This window comes from Crotalus tigris, unplaced genomic scaffold (genome assembly GCF_016545835.1).
Source record: "Crotalus tigris isolate CLP2741 ecotype Arizona unplaced genomic scaffold, ASM1654583v1 scf7180000017564.2150845, whole genome shotgun sequence".
NCBI classification, from domain to species: domain Eukaryota; kingdom Metazoa; phylum Chordata; class Lepidosauria; order Squamata; family Viperidae; genus Crotalus; species Crotalus tigris.
Genome location: NW_024096475.1, coordinates 1,618,947 through 1,642,209, shown reverse-complemented (window position 1 = coordinate 1,642,209; position 23,263 = coordinate 1,618,947).

The following is a 23,263-nucleotide window of genomic DNA, read 5'->3' as shown; positions in this document are numbered from 1 at the left end:
CTGTATCTATCTATCTATATATTTTAATCCTGCCATTATTTTTTATAAATAACTCAAGATAGTGGACATATCTAATCGTCTTTCCTATTTTCCACACAAAAACAACCTTGTGAGATGAGTTAGGCTGGCCCAAAGTCACCCAGGTGGATTTCATGCATAAGGCAAAACTAGAACTCACAGTCTCCTGGTTTCTAGACTACTGCTTTAACCACTAGATCAACCCAAGTTATATACAAAGTGGATCTATCTCATGAGGTTTGTCTATGCATAATCCAAATATTGTTATAGATGGTGATAGCAAGCTGTGGAAGACTGTGTTGACATGGTGAAGGTGGCGCATATTGATAGTACAAATATTTCTGTGCTGTGTTATAATTTTTCTTCCAGTCATTTGCCATAATAGTTATGTGGGTAATTTCACTTCTTCATTACTGGATTGTAGTAACACCCTGTACTGAATTCTAGTGAAAACAATTATGTTTTATTGAAGCCACCGCCATCAGTGCTAATATGCAATTAATTTAAACTTTTCAATCTGTGCACATCAGACATTCAAATGATGACTTTAGAGTCTGACAGGAGGGCGTCTTGAAGTGGCATATTGCCCAATGAATCATTTGGTTCACTTTTTTCACTGATTTTTCTTCCATTCTCAAATAATTGGCAGTAGTGTGGTCCCACAGTACATGTGGTCTCTTCCTCAGGCTGTGTAACAAGAGGGGTTCTCTTTTCTCTCTCTCCAATTTGGATTTTTAATCAGCTGTCCTGAAATAATTACTCTTCTCCCTTTTAAAAACACTTCAGTCTATTATCTGGTTATGTTGTTGTAGACATAATCATTCCATTCTCATTCCTACCCCAAGATCATGGACTTCCCCCCCCCCCCGTATGTCATTAAATTCTTTGTGGCCTTCTATTGAGAGTTTCCTGAACCTTGTTCTAAAAAAATCCTAAAGACTTAAAAGTCCTTTGCAAAGTCCTTGGGGTTGTTCTGAATCTGTTGATATTTGTTGCTTATGTAGGGACCCCATACTTTCAGTCCAACAATCCAAAAATGGAAAATTTGAGCTGAGATAGATAGAAACTCATCTTGGCACCTTGTAGCTTCCATGAACCAAATTCAAGTCCAGATAGTCCTCAGCTTACAACTATAATTGAGCCCAAAATTTATGTTGCCAAGCAAGACAGTTATTAAGTGAGTTATATGTCAAGGACTACCCGTATATCTTTCTAGAGGCATTATTCAATAGAGAAAAAAAAATCTTAATTGCTGGTATAGTACTCTAAATTCTGTAGTACTCTAAAATCTGTATTTGCTTGATGAAAGTCTTTTTTCTGTGTGCTTGCAGGCTCCTACATTTGTAATCCTTGCTATTCACATTACTTCTACTTTTGGTTTCTATCAGTAGGATGTTGCCCTGGAAAGTCTTAGAAACCAATCAACAAACAAATAAAATGTTGCATCACCAAAAAATAATAATAATCAAATGGTAACCATCTGGTGCGGGTCGGTTATTATTTTGAATGCATCATGAAAATTTCCCAGTTTGCTGATGAGTTATAATTCTAGGCAGGAGTTGTACTCACTATTTTTACTGTGATGCTTTGTCAAAAGTTGGCAGAAAGCTAAAATCACAATGAAAGTCATATGATCATACCAAATAGCAAATATTCAGGGTAGAAATTCCAGTCTCGTTAACAAAAGATACAGAGATTATTTGCCAATAAAATTATGAAAATTGTGGAGAAGAAATTGCCAAGAATCAGAGGATGTGAAAGTATATGATCACTTCTTAATTCTGGATGTGTTGAGGACATATGTATGTATGTACCGTATTTTCCGGCATATAAGACGACTTTCTAACCATGCAAATCTTCTCCGAAGTCGGGGGTCATCTTATACGGCGAGTCATCTTATATGCCGGAAAATACGGTATATTTCTTTCTGATATATATATATGTTTTCGCGGGTGTTTATATGTAGGTCTTTGGTTATTTGGGTTTTCTCCCGTGTAAAATTGGAAGTGTCTTGGCAATGTTTTGACGAAGTCTTATTCGTCATCTTCAGGCTGGTGTTTTCGGCTTCATGTAGGAGCACGAAGCCGAAAACACCAGCCTGAAGACGAATGAGACTTCGTCGAAACGTCGCCAAGACACTTCCAATTTTACGCGGGAGAAAACCCGAATAACCAAAGACCTACATATATATATATATATCAGAAAAAAAATTTGCAAGCAGAACAGCAAACCTACTAATAATTTGTACCAGTTTGTTTGGGTGAGGTAGTTATGGATGCAAAAGTCTTGGCAATCTTATCACTGGGATGTTACTAGTGCAATGCTCTATCATGGTTACTGAGTTTTCTTGACATTAATAAACTATGCAAAAAAATAATTTGCCCTTATCAGAATAAAAGTATTTTAGATTTTTAATTTATTTTACAAATTGAAAGTTTCTTGGATTGCATGAGCTGCAGGCATGAATATTTGATAACAAAGCATATCCAAATTATAGAAGTCATTAAGCATTCTGTTTACTCCGTAATTGTGCAACTTTACAAAATGTATTGAAAGCCAGACTCTTAAGAGGCATTATGAAGTTTAAGACCTGCTGTTTCTTTGGAAGTTTAATGAAGATTCTAATTTATGGCATATATGGTCATAATTAGTTTCGCATAGTTATCACTATTATAGATGCGTATACCTTAATGGGTATACTTGGGTGCTTTTCATTGCAGTGTGTTACATATATGGAGCCATCTGGGAGGTGGACGTAAAGAGCAGCACGTCTTCTCCCACTTCTTTCTGTTAACAGGCAGTAAAACAAATAGGTGGCATCTCTTTTTTTCATTTGTAAGAAGAGACTGGACAGCCACTTGTCTGAAATGGTATATTTGACCAGGGGGTTGGACTAAAAGACCTCCAAGGTCCGTCCCTTCCACCTTTATTCTATTCTAAAAGTATTCTAAAAAAAAAAAAAAAATCTCCATATTCTAAGTTTCTCACCTCAGGCAGTGGTGAAAGAGAAGCAGGAAACTTTCAACATGCCAATGTCATATCAAGATGCTCATGGTAAAAATGATAATATATTATCAGCTTATCAGTAGGATATTATCATATTGACAATATCCAAATGATTGGGGGGAAAAATCCCTGAGTCAGGAAGAAAAAAAAAACATGGGAATGTATGACTTCAATAATTACTGAGACAACAAATATTCCAATGATGATAAAGTGGCAACATTTCTAAGCAGCCTAAATTCTGGTTGCGGTATCAGGTTCAAAAACAATATTGTCTTGTTGGAAAAGCTACAGAAAATAATGGACTAAAAAAAAATCCCCTACAAGGAATGACTATAATTTTTTTTAACAAAGGGAGTGTAGGAGGAGAAATGTTAAAGGTCTATAAGAGCTTTTCATGAAAACTGAAAACCGATTTAAAAGTATTTTTTTTTTAAAAAAAGTACACAATTCACTAAAAGCTTGGGCAAATTCACAGAAAACTGGGTTGTCGATGGTTACTATTCTTGATGGCTATATACTACTGCCAGGATCAAAGTCAGCATGCCATAAATAGCCACTGTTTGAAAGCGATAATGGAAGAGCACAGTCGGCCCCTATATTGCTTATGAGCTTCCAGGATGAGTCCTTTGTCTGATCCAGCAGTGATCTCCTTACGTTTCTGTATGTTCCTGTGTTCCTTTGTTGTATTTTACTAAATATTAAGCCTTGAAAAGGAAGAAAGACAAATGACATCCTGGCAGTTTGATTGCCCTTTAACCATTTCTGTAACACGGCCAAAAAAGTACATGGATGAATCAGCAGGAGCCAGATTCAGCTTAGGAAATTCTTTCTTATTTTAAACATCTAGTTTATGTATAAACATTCCATCTGGAGACTACTTTAAAAATACATCAGATTTGATAATAAAGCCTCTGTGTCTCCTAAATTTAAACTGCTTCCCTAAATATTAAATTGTCTACCTGATTGTTGGCAAAAACCAAAACTATTCAGTTTTTATAAGAGTGGTTCCTGTTTGGCCTATGTTGCTGCAGGAACCTCCTTTTGTTAATAACATTTTTGCTGTCAACCGCAAAAAGGAGGATCTGTAAACCAGTGGCAAGAAGTTTATAAAACCAAGAGACACATGTAAAAAATCCTCCAATCCTCAAATGATGCCTTCTGAAAAATTCCTTGGACAAAAGTTTAGTGTGGCCTTAGAAACAATGGCCTATAATTCTCAAAAGTCACACAGTATAATTTTAAAGTGTTCAGGTTGCAAATTGTATCCAGCAATTTCCTTTGCTGCTTTTAATTAAGGGTTTGCTAATGTACAACATATTCATATGGTTATAAACATAAATTGCACAGTTAAAGTAATCTTGCATGCCTGAACAATGTTATTATAACTATAATATAAGTAGCAGCTTTACCATTTCAGGTGATCTGTTACTCCACTGAGAATTTTTCAGACACAATAAAAAGCTTTGTCGTTTTCTTACCATCCATTTGGAAAGATAGTATGTGTAAATGTCTAAGCAAAAATTAATTTATGATACTGATATTTGTACTAGCTGACTAATTTGCAAGACAGAATGCTTTTTTTTTGTAAATTTATATTTTGTTCAAGTAATTAAACGCAGACTATGTCCACATAGTTATCAGGACTCAAATTTAATTTCAAGATTTTTTATAAAGAAAAACAAGATTGACTATAATCTTATATATAGCCTTTCCCCTTAATATTAGACAAATTTGCATGAATTCTATTTGCAGTTTGATGGACACTGAGAAAGTTTGGGGAAAAGATAGCTGAATAGCTCCATGTTTATTTTGGGAAAAGTGGTTCTTAGTACAATAATGTTATAATGTACAATTTGACTAAGGGTTATTGTAACATTATACCGTGAACCAATTTTCCCCAAACGAACACATTCAGAATCAGATATGATTTTAAATTGGACTGGGTAGGGAACATCTCCATAAAATCTTCTGTAAAAAAAAGTCAACCCAACTAACCCAATTCTTCGCAAGTTCAATGAAATCTTGTGTGCCTTAACAACACAGTCCATAGGAATCAGTGAAAGTTTGATTGTGTGATGTTTATTTAAAAAGAGAGCCCCTGCCCTGAATTCAGTAAGTCTTACTCCCGAGAAAGTATGTTTAGATTGCAGCGTATAGTTAGGCTAATTAAAGAAAAAGCAACTGGCACAAGAAGTCAGAACACCTGGATACAGCCCATATTGTATGTTTCTGAGCCAGGGAAGATTTTGCTTTTGTTGAAAGTATTCTTGATTCATCCTAGAGTTAAGTGCCACTAACTAGGCAAACTAATAACTCAAGTAATTCTGTTACATAACTGACTCCTTTCTGTTCAAACTATAATGTGCATTTTTTTTTGGCTGTCAGGGCTGAAGCTAGCGAGCAGAGCTAGTGCTGAGACAGATCCATTATATAGATAGGGAGCAGGGCATTCCAAGGTTCAGGAAAGTCAACAGCCAAAAGTGAAAAGTGGGAGGGATTTAAACTCATTTCATCTTGGGAAGCTTCTGCTGTTATCTAATTCCTCAGTGTGGGTTGACATTTAGAGCTGTAACCTGCCTTGTAACCTTACTTGACCGATGTACACATTTTTAAAAAATCCATCAAGTAGAATTTGCATTAGACTATATAATAAAAATGAGCAGTCAGTATCTTTTTTTCAGGATTCAGATGCTGCGGGTTAGGTATTCAAAGCTGGTGGTAAGCCTTTTTGCCTTGCTGCTGGATATCTGAGAAGAATCTCCTCAGTTAGAGGTGAAGAAATGGAACAATTTCAGAATAGCTGTTCTGTCACTTGACTGTGAAACCACAATAAGATTTTCTAACCAGCGGCTTAATGCAATTGCAATTAAAGTTGTGCAAGTTTTTTCCTATTCCTATTATCTTGCAGTTCAAAAAAAGACTCTTTTTAACCTCTGGAAGTGTCAGATCGTCCAGCTTTACTTGAGCAACTGATGATGGTGCTAGTATTACTAATGTCAACTTTTCAGAATCAGTCAGTTTTAATTTGAAACCTCCTATAAATAAGCATAAGCAGTGGATAGTATGGTCAAAAGCCCCTTGGGGCTTCACATACAATTCCTGAGTGTTCCACCCATCAAGTGCCTCTCTGTTCAGTTTCTCCTGAATTTATTCTCACTTTTCCTTCATCTTCCCATTCTTTTTCTCACCTGCTCCATTCAAACAACTCCAGTATCTTTCTCCCTTTAAACTTCTAAAAGTGTTTGGCTTTGTGGAGTTCTTGGTGCTGCCTAAGCTTGGCTGTTTGCTTTCTGGTGTTTCTTATCCAGATAACATCAGTGACTTTTGCTGCCTTTTCATGTACCGTATAATAGCCAGCTTGGTTTTGCTTTGCTACAAAAAGATCTTGATTTAAAATATTTGTTTCTTAAAAACATTAAACAGTGTTGAATTTTGGAGCTGTCTATACATACACTGAAAACAAAAACCTGTAAATAGGAAGTCTGTGTTTTGTATGTGTGGGCATGTACACATACATGCATAAATACATACATGGAAAGTGATTTCGAAGAAGTTTGTACTTTGCTCAAATGCAGCAACTTTAGTGAATGGATTTCTTGAAATAGCATTTTCTTCATTCTTTAGCTGAGCCTTCTAGCTGCAGGACTGTCAGGGTTTGGCAGAACCCCCAGAATCAATGTGCGTGGCTACATGCTGATTGGCACTTCTGGCGCACCTGGAAGAGAAGAGGAGGGGGGAGAGATGAGAGGATATAAAAGGAGGAGATTTTGGCAGGAAAGGGAGAGAAAAAAATGGGGAAAGAGAAGGGGATGGAGAGAGAAACAGAGCAGCACACCACCTGAGAGAGAAGTCAGCTGAGGTTTCACTGAAGAGGAGGAGGGGGAGAGAGGAGAGGATATAAAAGGAGGTTTTGGTGGGAAAGGGAGAGGGGAAAAAATGACAGGGAAAGAGAAGGGGATGGAGAAAGAGAGATGGAGAAGAGAGAGACTTCTTTGAGACAAGCAGAGGGAGAAAAAGGGATAGAACAGTGCAAAGATTAATGACAGAGAAACAGGCACAAGTTTCCCATTAAAAGTGAGGTAAGTGGGTGTACAGATAGTCCTCAACCTAGGACTACAATTGAGCCCAAAATTTATGTTGCTAAGTGAGACATTTATTAAATGAGGTTTGTCCCATGTTACGACTGCTTGACACATTTGTTAAGTGAATCACTGCAGTTGTGAAATTAGTTACACAGTTGTTAAGTGAATCTGGTTTCTGACTTTGACATTGCTTGTCATAAAGTTGCAAAAGAGGATCACATGACCATGAAACACTGCAACCATTATAAATATGAATCAGTTGCCAAGCATCCGAATGTAAATCACGTGACCCTGGGGATTCTGTAACGGTCATAAGTGTGAAAAATGGTCATAAGTCACTTTTTTACTGCCATTGTAACTTCAAACAGTCACTAAGCGAATTGTTGTAAGTTGAGGACTACCTGTACTTTATCGCTTTTTTCCTTTTTTTGGTCAAGTTTTTGACACCTTGCTAGGTGACTAGTGGTACTCAGTTATTGCCTTATCCTAGAAGTGGTACAATCTGTGAAAAGGTTAAAAAGGTCTGTTCTAGAGAAAGTGTTTGGTTTTGACTCTGTATAAAGGATGGAGGAGGTGGCATGGCAGATGATGCAAGAAAAAATTGAGTACACAAAGGAAGAGATGACAAAAGCATCCTGGCTGGAGAATTCTGGGAGTTGAAGTCCACACATTTTTTAAGTTGTCAACCTTGAGAAACGTGTTGTAGCATGTGGAAAACTGAGAATCAGCAGGACAGAATATGATCAGATGGGAAGATTCTGTCAAATACCCAAAGCAGAGATTAGACAACATGTGGCCAAGGAATGGAGAGTAAAGAAAGAATTGGCTAGTCATATGGACAAGACCAAACCAGGGAGTGATGGCTTTCAGAGGTATCAGATAAAATGAGAAAGACAAGTGACATCAAGTCTTCCGCAACACAACTGACTTACTAAACACTCAGTGGCACACAAGTGTGGCAGCCTTTTTGCAGATTGAGCAAAAAAGCAGCTGGAGTAAGATGGACAAGATGGCAAAATCATTGCAGATTCCAGAAAAGTGGTATAGCATCATTCAAGATGTCCATCTGTAAAAAGGTCACATGGATTGGATCTGTTTTCTCTCCATTGCTAGAATACCAAAGGTGAATCAATGAGGGTCAGGTGTTAGAGACGAAAAGAGAGGGATATCCAGTGATTAGGATACAAAATCCAAATTCTACTTAGAATCTGGCAGAATTCTGAACCGGAACCGAGACTGGCCTCAAATTTGCACCTGTAAATTGAATGGGAACATTTCCTGAGTTCCAATTTTCCAGGCCCAGTGGTAGAAATAATTCTAGGCACCAAGTCAGAAAGATCAAAGTCAGATGCAAAAAATGTGAGACTTGTAAGTCCATCACACAAACAATACATAGATATCAACTGCACCTCCTATTAAGAAATAAACTATTCACAGTCCATTAGGATACACTAGTGGGGAAAAGAGGTTAAGATTTGAACTTTGGGATTACATGGCTCAAGACTTATAGCTGACAAGAACTGGTTTTCTGCTCTATTATGTGTTGAAGGGAAAGTCTTCATCATGGTTCAGTCCAAGCCGGGAATAAACAACATGGCGACTGCTTTACAAAGAAGATTGTAGTTTATTGGAGAGGAGAGATAGCTCTGGAAGAAAAAAGAGAGCAAGCACATGTAGGAAGTGGGTTTTTATACCCTCTGGAGCCTTTTGTTTGGAGTTGTTCCTGTGCATGCTTTCTTTCACCCCAAACATTCGGTCATTTCTTCATATCAGTCTTGTTATTGTTTTTAAAGTTCCAATTATTGTTCCCTTTGAATTCAACAGATATATCTTCATTAACATCCTCCACCTAAAAGACAGCCTTTTTGAAATAGCCTCCAGCTTCATCAAGGAGAGTTGAAGAAATAGGGATTGTCTGAGAGGAAATCTGTATGGCTCAATCTTTGGTGATTGGTGAAAATACTTCACTGTGTTGGTTGATTGTTATACCTTGTGCTTGCATTTTTTTTATTGCGTGCTTGCCAGCAGCAAGCATTTTTGTTATTATAGTGAACATTTCAATAAAAAACTCTTAATCTACATTCATCTGATGTCAATTCATGTGACTAGTTAGAAGAAGTGAAGTCAACACTTTTCTATCAGATTCATCTTTCAGGTCACCAGAATTTTGTGATATTCTTTTGTAACCTAGGTATTTCTCCATATATTTTAAAAGAAAGACGCCCAGTCTATAAATATAGCAAAAAGCAGTTGTGTAATAAACTGTAACTACTTCATACTGCATGCCCAATACACAGACTATCCATAGAAGAAGTGAGGTAAGAAAGGGCTGGAAAATTTGCATTGGAATTCCCTAGCATTTTTGGATTTAGCTTGGTCCAGGATGTTCCCAGTTTTCTAGTTGAAACTATAGTTGAGTCTGTTCACGTATTGTGGCATTAAAGAGTTTTCATTGTATCTTCTGACTGCTGGTTGATGTTCATGGATTGCTCTGCTAGCCTTCTGAATATTCTCTTTTATTGGAATTTTTATACTGTGAAGCTGTTCCAGTTGGAAAAAACCAATTTTTCCAGCTCAGAACTCTGATGTTTCATCCCCATCTTAATTTGCTTCATGTAGAAGCCTACGCTGATTGATTTTTGGTATCCCCGTTAAGTACTAGGATAAGAATCACAGTACTGAGTTGAATGACAAAAGAAGAACATCTTTTTTTTTTTAAAGGGTGTATATTCTAACTTGAGTGAGATCGGTGAACTAATATTCTCAATGATTAAGAATAGATTTTGGTATCATACCAGTTTCTCATTGGTCCAGTGTGATCAATTTATCTCAGTAAAATGCAATTCAACATTATATATAATGACAGGCAACTTGTAGGCCAAAACCTGTAGCAATCCATTTTTAACCTTTGTAACAATCCCAAAATCATTTGTTTTCTTGAAAATAGATTTGATGCACTTACAGAAAAGAGCAGAAAAATTCAGTCGATCTATCTCCTCCACTGACATAACCAACATGCTCCTAATTGCCCTCAAGGTTTATCAATCCATCCAGGAATTAATGAATAAAATTATAGATGGGCTGCAAAATGTTTACCCATCCCTTTATACATGCCTGCCCAGAAATCCCATTTATCAACCTATGTATTTAATATATTCCCATATAAGTGAAATTCCTTTCATCCCTAAAAGCTTTTGAATCTGACCAGGACTAATCTATCTGAGCGGTGAGAAATTAGCATTTCCATATTTCTGTGCTACTAGTTCCACGATAGGCTTAGATTGACTTTTTGTGATATTACTACTGATAGTTATTTTTGCCCATTACCATTTTCATTTTTAAAAGGCCAATGCCCTTTTTCTACCACATTTTCCACATTATCTACCACACACACATACACATTAGAGCGGTGAGATTTCTTAGGCTAGTTTTATATTACAAAAGATTCCAAATAGTCTTTACCAAATGAGTTGTAAATGTCAAGAAATTTTAGTGGTCTCTGTGTGAGGCATTTTAAACATCATAGATACCAAGAAATCCTCCCAAAGTAGGTCCCTTTAAATGCATGAACTTTGCAGACACAAATATAAACAGATAGGAAAAGGCAAGAAGCTGGCTCTGAGCCATAAATTAATAAGAAAATATTTTCCTTCTTAGATTTTCTTTCAAAGCTAACAATCTGTCTCAATTACAAGGTGTGCAATGAGACCACCTTAATCTAAACATCTTTAGAAAATTGAGACTTCTGGTTTGCGTTGCGGCAGAATGGGACGCAGGAAGGCAGGGCTCTACCTTCTGTGCCCGATTTTGCCCTGCTGGGGGGTCTAAAAAGGGCCTAAAATTGCCCCAAAAAAGGCGATGAAGAGGAGGGGTGCCTTGCTGATCATGGACAGATGGTGGTCTTTCCATTCGATCCAAGGAAAGCCCTTCAAACCAGCAGGGGAAAGACCGGCTACATTCCTGTGGCCGGTCGTTAGCTGCTGAAAAAAGCACTACTTAATACATCGTAAACAGCTTGTTTGGAACTGGGTGAGAATCTTGATCCCTTCTTTACTATTTTACAACTGAATTTCCTGGGAAAGGCTTCCAAGAAGCTAAAAACCTCCAAATGTAAACGGAATGACATTTTAATTTTATGGGGCACAGAAGCATACAATATTGAAGTGGAAGTAACATAAAGCTACAGTTTCAATAAATTGGAGAACTGAGATAACTGTTAAGATTTTCTCTTTGAAAAAAAAACATTGAGACAAAATATAAGAAATCAATCCCTTGTTTTAAGAGTGGAAAATGGACTTTGAATGATATCTAATGGTGGATTTGTGTATAGCACTATAATTTGCTTTGCTTGGTGATTCCTACCTTGGGAGAACAGCTGGCAATAAAGGAAAATATTTTGGCATACTTATCATCCTGACCTTCTTGGATTATAAATACCTACTGAATTTGGACTTTTAACTTCAAGAGCTAGTGGGTGAGAAAGAAAAACTTGACCTTGGACTATGCCTGTCTGGGAGAGACTTTTGAACTGTTTTCAGAGAGTTGAACATTGTGGATTACAACCTTGTCTGATTGACAATTTTTGGGATACTTGAGACAAGGAATTACTATAAAATATTGCTTTCAAAATTGAACCTATACTTTGGAATATATTGGATTATAGAGGATACATATAAAGATCAGAAAACTAATATCCTTGAATGATGCCTCAAGAAAAAACAAACACCTTTCAGAAAGAAATATATTCTATGCTACAACTAATTCACCAGACAATTGTTGAATGCAAAGAGGACATAAAAAGAAATCATAATGAGACTAAAAACAATTTAGACAAGCAAATCTCCAAATTAAATCTACAACTAGAAAGCTCCAGATAACAGCTACAAAGTATGAACAAATAATCGAGAAATCAGAAGATGAAACAGAAGAAATAGATTTAGAGATGGAAGAAATAAAAGAAGGAAAATATAAACGACTATATACAAACAAAATACTGCAAGACTTAGCTATAACAATGAAAATGCAAAAGACCTTTTACCCCTTAGGTCTGCAAAATATAAAATATATCTGATAGCAAGGAAAAAGATTTTTAAAAAGGGAATATAGAGCTGTTAAGGGAAATGTCACAACTTGGAAGACAGGGAATGAAAAGAGAAATGGAGGGAGAAAGGAACTGGAAGCTGTTTAAGGAATATAAATGGGTAGAATTCCCCCCCCCCAATACCCTACCTAAATTGTCTTCCTCGTGCCGAGCAATTTTTACAAAAATAGAAAATTCCTGGGTGATCTAATTGCCCTGGCTTGGAAAGCGACTTGACAAAGAAAGAAAGTGAGAGATTAAAAAAACAGAAGATTTGACCTTTTAGAGGGGGTATTATATATTTAAATACTTCTTTGAATAAGATTAAAAGAATGGAAGACTCTTAGATATAATTAGACTTTTATAATGAAATATATGATTTAGAATTAAGAGAGCATTTCCCCCTCTTTTTGATATGGGAAATATGAAGATAAGAGGAGGATTGATTTGAATAAAACTTTCAGTTATATAAATGTAATTAATATTGAGAAAATCATAACTGATAAAGATGTTTCAAATACTGATGGGAAATCAAACTTTAACAAGAGCACAAAAACAGGATATTGATTAATGAATTGACATTATTGATTTATGAATTTATATTATTGTTTTGTATGATATTAGTAAAATATGATGAAGATGCTTATATCTAACTCTGTATACATTAACAGTACCAAAAATTGTAATGGTGTAATGAAGGGAAAATGTAAAAAATATGGAGAAGAAAGGAGGATCAGGGAAAAAAATACTGGATTGTGTAATATTGAACAGATTTATATTGAAGAAGTTAATGTTAAATATTTGAACCCAGACAACATGTTGTTTACTAAGCACTAAAGACTGTAATTTTAAAAAATTAATAAAACTTTTATAAAAAAGAAAATAAGAAAATTGATTTATATCATTTATAAACATGAGATTGTATGATTCAGCATATGCTTAATATGAGGTTCTTAAATCAGAGTTATAAATTCAGATTTATACTGATAAAGGGAAGAATTTAACCGGGGTCCATGCAAAAGCATCAGCCTTTATGACGGGAGAATAATGCTCCAGCCTTGAAAGAGGCAGTAATGTGCTTCCTGCTCAAGAGACCCTCCTTGTACATAATGGTTTGGGATATCTATGGATAAGTCCTCAACCTTCCCTTTAGGGGGAAAATTGTTGAGAAGGTAGTCAGTCTGCAGCTGATAAGGACTTTGGAGGAAATGGATTATCTAGACCAGGACCCTGTTTGCACATGTGCGCGGGCGCGAATGGGAATGCTAGCACGGGGCGGGTGTCTGCAGCCTGTTTACGCATGTGCCACTAGCCCGGGCAGTTTGCGCGGCCCGTTTGCACATGCACGAACAGGCCTCTAGCTGCCGTGGGGGATGCATGGCTGTTCATGCATGTGTATGGTGCCAGTGCATACTGCATATGTGAATGGGGCTGCTAGTGCCATGCCAGTGTGTGTCCCCCGTGCACACGCACATGCATGCACACCAATTTTGAAGCTGCTCTCCTTCCCTCCAGTCCTCGAGCCTGGAAAGGTTGGAGATTTCTGATCTAGTCCCATTTCAGACTGGTTTCTAGCCAGGATTAGTACTGAGATAGCTTTGGTTGTGCTTGTTGAACTACGATGAAGCTGGGGGTGATGGTTCTGTATCCATCCTCAATCTCTTAGTGGGTTTTAATAACATCAATCATGGTATCCCTCTGAGCTGGCTCTGTGAGTTGGGGATTGCAGATGCCAGTTTATTTATCCTTTCCCTGGTGTCATTTCTCATCAGTGTTAATTGGCTGGGAGAGATTGTCCTCAAGGCCCCATATTTGTGAAGTGCCACAGGGTACCATTCACTCTCCCCTCCTTTCCAAATGGTACATGAAACTGCTAGGTGAGTTCATCTGCAATGCTGGGTTTCAGAACAGTGTATTTTTGATACCCTATTATAACTTTCAACTCTAAGATGACCAAGTGGGTCTGTCAAATTCTACCTATGTGCCAGGAGGCTGCTTTGGAATGGACTGTCTCCAATCCTACCAAGACTGAGTTTGAACCACTCGAACTGAGTTTGAACCACTCGATGTGGGAATATTTCCCCATGCAAGGGTGGTGTACTATTTGGGAGTTTTCCTGGACTCAACAACTCCTGCTTGAAGAGGAGACGGCAACTTTGTTCAATTTCATGCCAGTTACACTTTTTCATACCTTAGATAGGGGGAGGGGGGAGGCTTCAGAGAGTCACTCATGCCATAGTTACTTCACAGAGTGACTACTGCACTGTGCTTTACATGAGGCTGTCGTTGAAAAGCAGACAGAAACTGCAATTGTTTCAAATTTCAGTGACAGGGGCAGTGATGAGCATAGCTCGGAATGATTCTCAGTTTGCTTCCAGGTGTGATTCAAGGTGCTGGTGGCCATCTATAAAATCTTACATGGCATAGGGCAGTGTTTCCCAAACTTGACAATTTTAAGGCATGAGGACTTCAACTCCCAGAATTCCACAGCCAGCGTTGCTGGCTGTGGAATTCTGGGAGTTGAAGTCCACATGCCTTAAAATTGTCAAGTTTGGGAAACACTGGCATAGGGCCTGGTTATTTTAGGGGCTACTTGCCTCCCATTGTATCTGATCAGGCGGTTCCATCTGTCAGGTTGGTATGCTCCAGGTTCCATCGATTAAACAGAGAAGTCCACCTGTCTGGACCTCACAAATGCCTTCTCTGTAACAGCCTGCCCTCTTTAACAAAGTTCCCCCCCTGAAATTCAAATGGCTCCCAACTTACACCCATTTCAAAGGGCTCTTCGCCCAGGCCTTTGGTGAGGACGTCTGTTTTTCTTTTTGTTTCCCTTTGGGCTTGTTATTCTCTCGTTTTACGCTGCTCTGTGGTTGGGGTACTGTTTTTTGTTCTTAATTTTTTTTAACAATTGTAAAACTCCTTGAGTTACTGGGTGTCAGGCAGCATATATATATTTAATGTATTATTCTTATCATCTGTTCTCAACAATGAGAAGTCACAGCTGCCATTTCTTTAGCTCAGCGGCCCCCAACCAACCTTCTGGGTGTCAGGGACTAGTTCCATGGAGGATGATTTTTCTGCAGACCGAGGGGGGGGGAAGCATGGTTTCATGCACTGCCTGGATCGCGCCCATGTGCAGGTGAGGCTTTGCTTGTTTACACAGCCCAGTTCCTGGTAGGCGGTGCACTGGTGGCAGTCCACAGCCCAGGGGTTGGGGACCCCTGCTTTAGCTGATGTTAGCCTCAAATTACAGTGGTGATCTATTTGTATGTTGGAGAACATTTAAATACACCAGTCGCTTAAACCCTATTATAGTTAATAAAAACAACAATTGCAGAAATTGCTCAATAACTACTTCTTTGAGATCTATTTACTGTTAAAAGGCTTGATTTCATGCATACGTTTGCTTTGTTTTAACTTAAAAGGCTTTGGATTAGTCCATGGACATTAAATTAAGAGTCTGTTGAAACAATTCTTCCAGTAAGGTACAATCAGCAGTTGTGCACAATGAAGTGCTGAATCAGATTTATTAGCCCAAAGGGCAGGGTTATTAACACTCTTCTGGGTTGTTTCCAGTGGCACCATTCCAGCCATGCAAAGTGTCTTCCGCTTGCGGAAATTCTGTTTTTAGCCTTTTATGTGTGCTAGAGCCAATATTTTCACAGTGCTTGTGGAACCTACTGCACAAGTCCACACACAAGGCATTTTAGAAGCCCTTGAAGTACTTTAGAAATCAGAGAAGTTCAGGCTCAGATGTGGTTGCTGAACTACACTCCCAGCCTCTTACCATTGCACGGCTGGGGCTACTAGTTGTGGGTTACAATGTCTGCACAATTCATCAGGCGAGTGTGTGTGACGGTTTCAATAGTGATTCTTCCATTAGCACCAACAACATGATATCACTTATATATTTTTTTTCACCAGAGCAACATTGTGGAAAGCCTTTTGTTCCAATGGAGGGTTTACTGAACCAAATCCTTTGAATAAATCACTTTCATTATCAAGGTTGCAGAAGATGATCTGCTTCAGAATAATATACTTGCAAAGCAGTTTAATACTACTTGCCTCCAGTTAACTGAAGAACAACAAGGAGATTTGCATCAAAACCTACAGGAAATGGTGCAGACAATCAGCTGAACCTTCTAAATACTTATTACTATTTTCTGACAGACCTCAGCAAGAGATCAATTTCATGAGCTAAGAAAAAGATGTGCTGCAAATCTTTTCCTTTCTACCTTTTAATTTTGTAACAAGAAACTTCAATTTTCTCTGCGTGTGTGACATTTTATAAGGAGAGCTTTACTAAAATTGCCTTTATGTTTTTTATTATCATGACTATATTAAGTGCCCTACTAATGAAAATTATAATTCTAACAGAAACATAGTTGTGTCCTTCCTACTGCTCCTTCATATTATTGTCCTTTGTTGGGATAAAACAAGAATACTTACTCTAGTGATTTTGACTGCTATAGTTTGTAGGGATATCATTCTACTGGATATTATTTGAATTAATTGTGAAACCTGTGGATTTACAATTTCTATTAATATAATACTATATAATTAATAAGGGCTAAAATAAGTATAATTAATAAGGGCTGAAATAAACTATAGTATAGGATAGTGATGGCGAACCTTTTAGAGACCGAGTGCCCAAAACCTGCCCCACCCCCGCTCCACCTGCCCCGCCCCGCCCTGCTCTGCCCTCACCCCATTCACCCTCAGGGCCATCCACAGCTCACCGCAGATCACCCAGGCGGCCCTGCAGCACCATGGTGGCCACACCCTCCACATCCGCACCCCGCAGCATCATCTGCTGCCCAGCTGCCATGTGCTTGGTTGTGCTGCTCTGCATGGGCTGCACCCGGGGGTGACTCTCCTCGGGGGGGCTGCTGGTGAGGAGGGGGCTGCAGGGGAGGCGGGGCTGGGGCAATGGCGTGAGTGCGTGCCCACAGAGAGGGCTCCGAGTGCCACCTCTGGCACTCATGCCATAGGTTCGCCACCACTGGTATAGGACAAGAAAGTATTAATTCTCATAAAATGACAGACTGGTATAGAAAAATATTAGAATTAACATTGTAACATTAACTTGTTTATTGAGGTTTAACACAACTCTCTTAATGGTAAATTTATACACAATACATATTATTTATCAAGCGAAGGTACATTTCAGAATAAAATCCAGTTACAGTTTTGTTTAATAAATCTTCCTATTACTCTTAGTCTTTGCTGTATCTTTTTTCTAAATATATCTTTTTCCATTATTCCTTACAAAGGAAAAGTAAATACTAGGATACTGTATAATGCTAAGACTCAGAATGAAATTTATTTTTTATACAGACTACCAGGAAATAAATCTACACTTATATTAAGCTGTATGCTACCATTACCATACTATACCATTTGGACATTTCTGTTATTTCTTTATAATCTTGTATGAACAATTGAGCATTGGGCCAAATCCCTGGATATACTAAAATGGTTTAAAATCCTAGTTTTAATACTCCTGCCAAGAAAGAAAAAGTGCTATCAATTCATTTTGAAATAAATGTAAGAGAGAATTTTTCCAATATAAGCTAAAATCATGACAGTTGAACCTACAGTACAAATATGGAAGTCTGCGGTATAAAATCTTAGAAATTCCCAAGAATCTGAGCCCAGTGAATGACAGGATTATTCTCTTGGTACACAACATCTGTGGCTCACTCATCAAACATACTAAAAACTTCCAAAGTGGTTTTTGTTCCTGTTTCTCAGTTTACAGAACTGTTTTATAATTTTTGCTGTCATTTTATTTATTATGATTTTTGATTGCTATGATTACTGCATTTTTGATTAGCAAAATAAAGTTGTATTGTAGAACTGGCTTTATAATACTTTTCAACACTGACTTTTGGTTCAGAGAAGACAAGAAATGTATGGTTAGGCAAATATGTATCTTATTTTAGTAAATGTGCACTTCTAAAGCGTATATCTGCACACCTCTTGTGCTGCTGTAGAAAGTATAGGAGATATACAGTACATACATTTATAAGATTTAAAAAGCAATCCTGAAACAGACTAAATGCTCTCTCATTTTTCCTGCAATTATAGCATTGCAGTTATGGCATGTGTTCAACACAAATATTAAAGCACTCATGACCCTTCCAATTCCTAACTTCTCCCACAATTATAATTATGTGTTGGTGTGTGATGCTTCGCCCTGTTACATATTACAGATTCTGTGTTGTATTCAGTAATATAATCACAGAACAACAATTGTATGTGAACAAATTGTAGGCATAATAATGCATCAGAAATGTCTATTCTCAATTCTGATTTCAAGATCACCAATATAATTGGGAAAATGCTATAAAACAAAATCTGTTCAATATAATTAACAGTTTTATAACTAATGTGCCTTGTGGATCAAATTCTCCATTGCTCATGTATTCAACCATAGAAGTCAAAGACGACAGACTGCAAAACTTGTAAAGACCACTGTTGTGGCCACAGATCCAGCTTTGACACATGCTGTTGTTGAGCTAATCCAAAGGCATGAGTGTTATTTGCTGACAAAGTCATTTGTGATGACTTCCATATATCAAACTCTAGAGAAAGAAGTTAAGTATCAGTTGATGCCAATAATTTCTGACCAAGAAAGATGTGATTAGCACTGATGTTCAATAGGTCTGATCCAACTTCATAATTAATTCACAATCCAGATTAAATTATGGGAGGTCTCATATCAAAGAAAAATAAGACAAAATACCATATTAATTATGAATCAACTTGCTGTTACCCTCATAACTGTTTCTAAAGGACTAGCAAATATGGTTATGTATCATGGGCATCTGTTCAAGGAATATTGTGCTAAAAGATACCTTTCTTCAATGTAACAACAACAACAATAATTAGAGTTGGAAGGGACCTTGGAGGTCTAGTCCAACCCTCTGCTTAGGCAGGAAATCCTATACCATCTCAGATAAATGGTTGTCCAGTCTCCTCTTAAAAACTTCCAGTGCTGGAGCACTCACAACTTCTGGACGCAGGTTGTTCCATTGATTAAATGTTTTAACTGTCAGGAAATTTCTCCTTAGTTCTCTCTGATTAGTTTCCATCCATTGCTTCTTGTCCTGTTTATTCTTTTTTTTAAAACAAAATATTATTTAGGGGGGGTGTCCCATTTCTCATTTAAGCAATGCCTTAAAGTTGTTCTTCACCCTTTCAGCATCTTTTGTTTGATTTTTAACATGAACATTTTTCATTTATTCTATTTGAATGCTGAATATTCCTCCTGAAAGAGTCATTTCCCCTAATTTCTTCTTAAGAAATACCGTTGCAAGATTTTTTTTTAATGACTGGGCTAACACAAGAGACTAACTCAACAATGTATTCATCACATTCTTTGCTCTTGAGCTCAGCACTTCACCCACCCAACTGATGGGTGAAGGAAGGAAGAGACCCTCAAAGCTGCAGGCTAGGAGACTGGGAAGGCCTTCACCCTCTGCTTCTGTGTATATCATCCCCTACACATTTGTCCCACTATTTATAAATGAAAAAAAAATTGTATGGAATAGCTCTGAGAAAACCTCCACTATAAATAGGGTTGTGGAGTTTTGTCTACATCCACAGCAGATACTCGAGACTAAATCTTCTCCATCCCCATTGACTGTATTGTCTGGGACACCTGGGGATTACAGACTGGGTCCCAACTTGCATTTCAGCCTAGGACAAATATGCCCTGGCAATCACTTTTCTTTTTCATGTCTCCAGGATATTGTTTTGATATTATCCCCAGTTGATACGTATACCGGTAGTAGCCTAAAGTCAATGGTTTTGCTTTATCATGCTCAGTGCCCCTGAATTCAGGGCTCCAATGTCCACTCTATCAACCAGAGTGGAGACCACAGCAGCAGCAGCAAGATAGGGATTTAGCAATGGGAACAGCCAATTTTATGCTGATAATAGTTTTTGGTTGTTTTAAAGATGGCTGCTTTGGGAAATGATTCTGAGTTCCTAGAGGCCACAGTTTCCTCTTATTTGCAACCTACTGTAATCTTTTTTTTACAGGCTGTCAGCATTCTGTTCCTCTCACTCCTTTTGGTGAAGTTTGGAGAATGTACAAACTTTATTCTTCTGTTTATTTGTTTTAAGAAAATATGTGCTGCTTATCCAAATCGAGGTTTTTCTACCACATAATCGCAGCGTAATCTTTACAAAATTTCTAAATGGTACTTTAAAATACTAAAGCAATATTTAACATGCTAAAAAGTACATTTCTTACATATTAATTCAAAGCGGTAATGTATTAAGAGATAACAAGTCTTGGAGAATAAGAACAGTTTTGCCCAGCATTTAAAGACAATACTAATAGACAAGAAGCTACTAATGTCCAAATGGTGAACATATTCCAGAATTGGAGGACAGTTGCTATTCCTGGATAGCCATTTGCAGCATTTTCACATGAAAGGGTAGGGAATAGGGCTTCTAGGATTACGTTGTTTTTAATGTGCTTCTGAGGATAACCAGAGCATCTTCTTCAGATAACGTAGACTCATGAAAGACTTTATAGCTTTAATACCATCACTTTGAATTGGGACCATTAATGAATCAGAAGCTACTGATTCTAAACTATTATAGGATATATATAGGTATCTCTTTCCCTCATTAAAGTATTTTCCCTCCAGTTTTTTTTTTAAAAAGTTGGATTTTAGAGATGATATCATCTGGATATTCTATACATTATCATGAACATTGCTTGGAAATGTACACAATCAGTGTACACAATCAAGCAGCAAAATCCAAAACAGTATCAAAAGAGAGTAAATAAATTAAGAATGAAAAACAAAAATCTCTTCCAATATACAGATCGCAAGCTGAAACCTATGAAAAACAATGGGCGTAGTGCCATGTATGAAAGAATATCTCAAGAAACTACTGGCAATGTAAATTACAATTTTTTTTTTCAATTAAAAAAACGGGAAAGGGACCTCTGTGGTGATATGCAAAGCCTTCTGTCAATCTTTTCTTACTTTGGAAAATCTGAGTAAGCTAAATTTTCAGATAATGTGTAGGTGGTCTTTGACTTACAATCATTCATTCAGTGAACATTTGAAGTTACAATGGCACTAAAAATGCCTTATGACTGGTTTTCATATGATTGTGACAGCATACTCATGGTCAGCTGATCAAAATTTGAGCACAATGGCAGTTGCATTGTCTCGGAGTCATGTAATCACTGTTTGTAACCATCCCAGTGGCTTCCAACAAGCAAAGTCAATAGGGGAAGTCAGATTCACCCAACAACCCCATGATTCACTTAACAACTGCAGTGATTTGCTTACCAACTGTGACAAAAAGACCGTAAGATGGGGCAAAACTCAACTGCCTCACTTAGCAACAGACATTTGGGGTCATCTTAAGTCAAGGACTACCTTAAAAGGCCAATGAACAAATGATGATGATGATCTCTCTCTCTCTCTCTCTCTCTCTCTCTCTCTCTCTCTCTCTGTGTGTGTGTATATAATTTTATGTATGTTATTATATACTTTTCAAAACACCATGTCCAGCATACTGAAAATAAGTGTACCTTCAGTTTATATAGAAAAATAACCCGTAGGACATTATATGGTATATATGGTAACGTCCACATCAATTTTAAGGTGATTTCAAGCTCCAATAGGGAAATTGTTTGTCTAATTGGGAATGTGCTTGACACTAAAATAACATTTTTCTAATTTACTCATATAATTGAATAGTAGTAATAAAGACTATGTGACCAACCAACCAGAAGTAAAGTGACGGGCAAATGAAAGCAAAAATAGTACCATTATAGTAATAGGTGCCTTGGGTGCAATCCCTAAAAATCTGAAGTACCACTTTAACACCATCGGCATTGACAGAATCACCATTAATCAATTGCAAAAGGCAGCTTTACTTGGTACAGCTTATATCCTGCAATGATATCTATAACACCATTAAACAGCATTTGTCTATCCCAGGACCTTAGGAAGAACTCAATAAGTGGATAAAAATACCAAATCCAGTGTAAACATTTGGCTGACTGTGTGACCAACTATAATAATAATAATAGTAATAATAATAATAATAATCCCCCAGTGAGGCACTACCTTGATGTGGTTGTGGGGCTTGTGTACTCTGAGGAAGATGAGAGCTATGCCAGAGGTTCAACCATACTGGACAGGTCTCATCAGAGGAGTCAGACAAAGAGTGTCTCTCCCATAAAAAATATGGTGAGACGTAAATTTCAGAATGCCATACTGGCTCGGACGTCGCCCGGGTTAACAAGGTCCGCGCTAGATATTGGAGTTCCTGGATATCTGGTGAAAAATGGGTTACAGGACTCAGGACTGTTGGCTGAGCAACCAGGGCCAGCAGCTGCAGAACTACTGGAAGAAAAGGTGTTTACCCGTCGCAGATACACAGTGATGGAAAACAAAGAAATAATGATCTGTTACTACAGATCAAGTCCAACAAGACGAGGATATCTAAAACGAATGCACCAATTCTGGAAAGAACAACATCCAGAATCAGAAATAACAGAACAGAGACTAGCAGATCAACGCCGATTTATAACACGAAATAAAGTATTCACAGAAACAGAATTGGACGAACTGCAAAGGTTTACCCAGGGCAAAGAAATCAAAGCCTTACCAGAAGTAATTCAGAATGTAGAGGCAAACCAGGGGGAGTTGGCAGTGAAGGAATCCAGCAGAGATATACAACTGTTCTCATTTGGAAACCAGGCACCTCTTCCTCAGGAAGAACAAAACCCTCTAACTAAAGAAATAAAAGAATTGAAACAAAGAATAATTGAGCATCTAGAACAGCACAAAAACAACAGAATAAGGCTGCCTGCATTGAAGCTTGTTCCAAAGAAACAGCTAGCACAAGCATTAAAAGATGCAAATACTGCAATAGCAAGTATAAGCACCAATTCACTGCAAGAAACAAACCAACTAATGTACAGCACAGCTGCAGTTATAACAGAATACCTGGGATGCAAAATCAACAAAAAGAAAAACAAACAAACAGTGCACCACAAAAATGGAAGGTTAGACTAGAAAATAAGATCAGC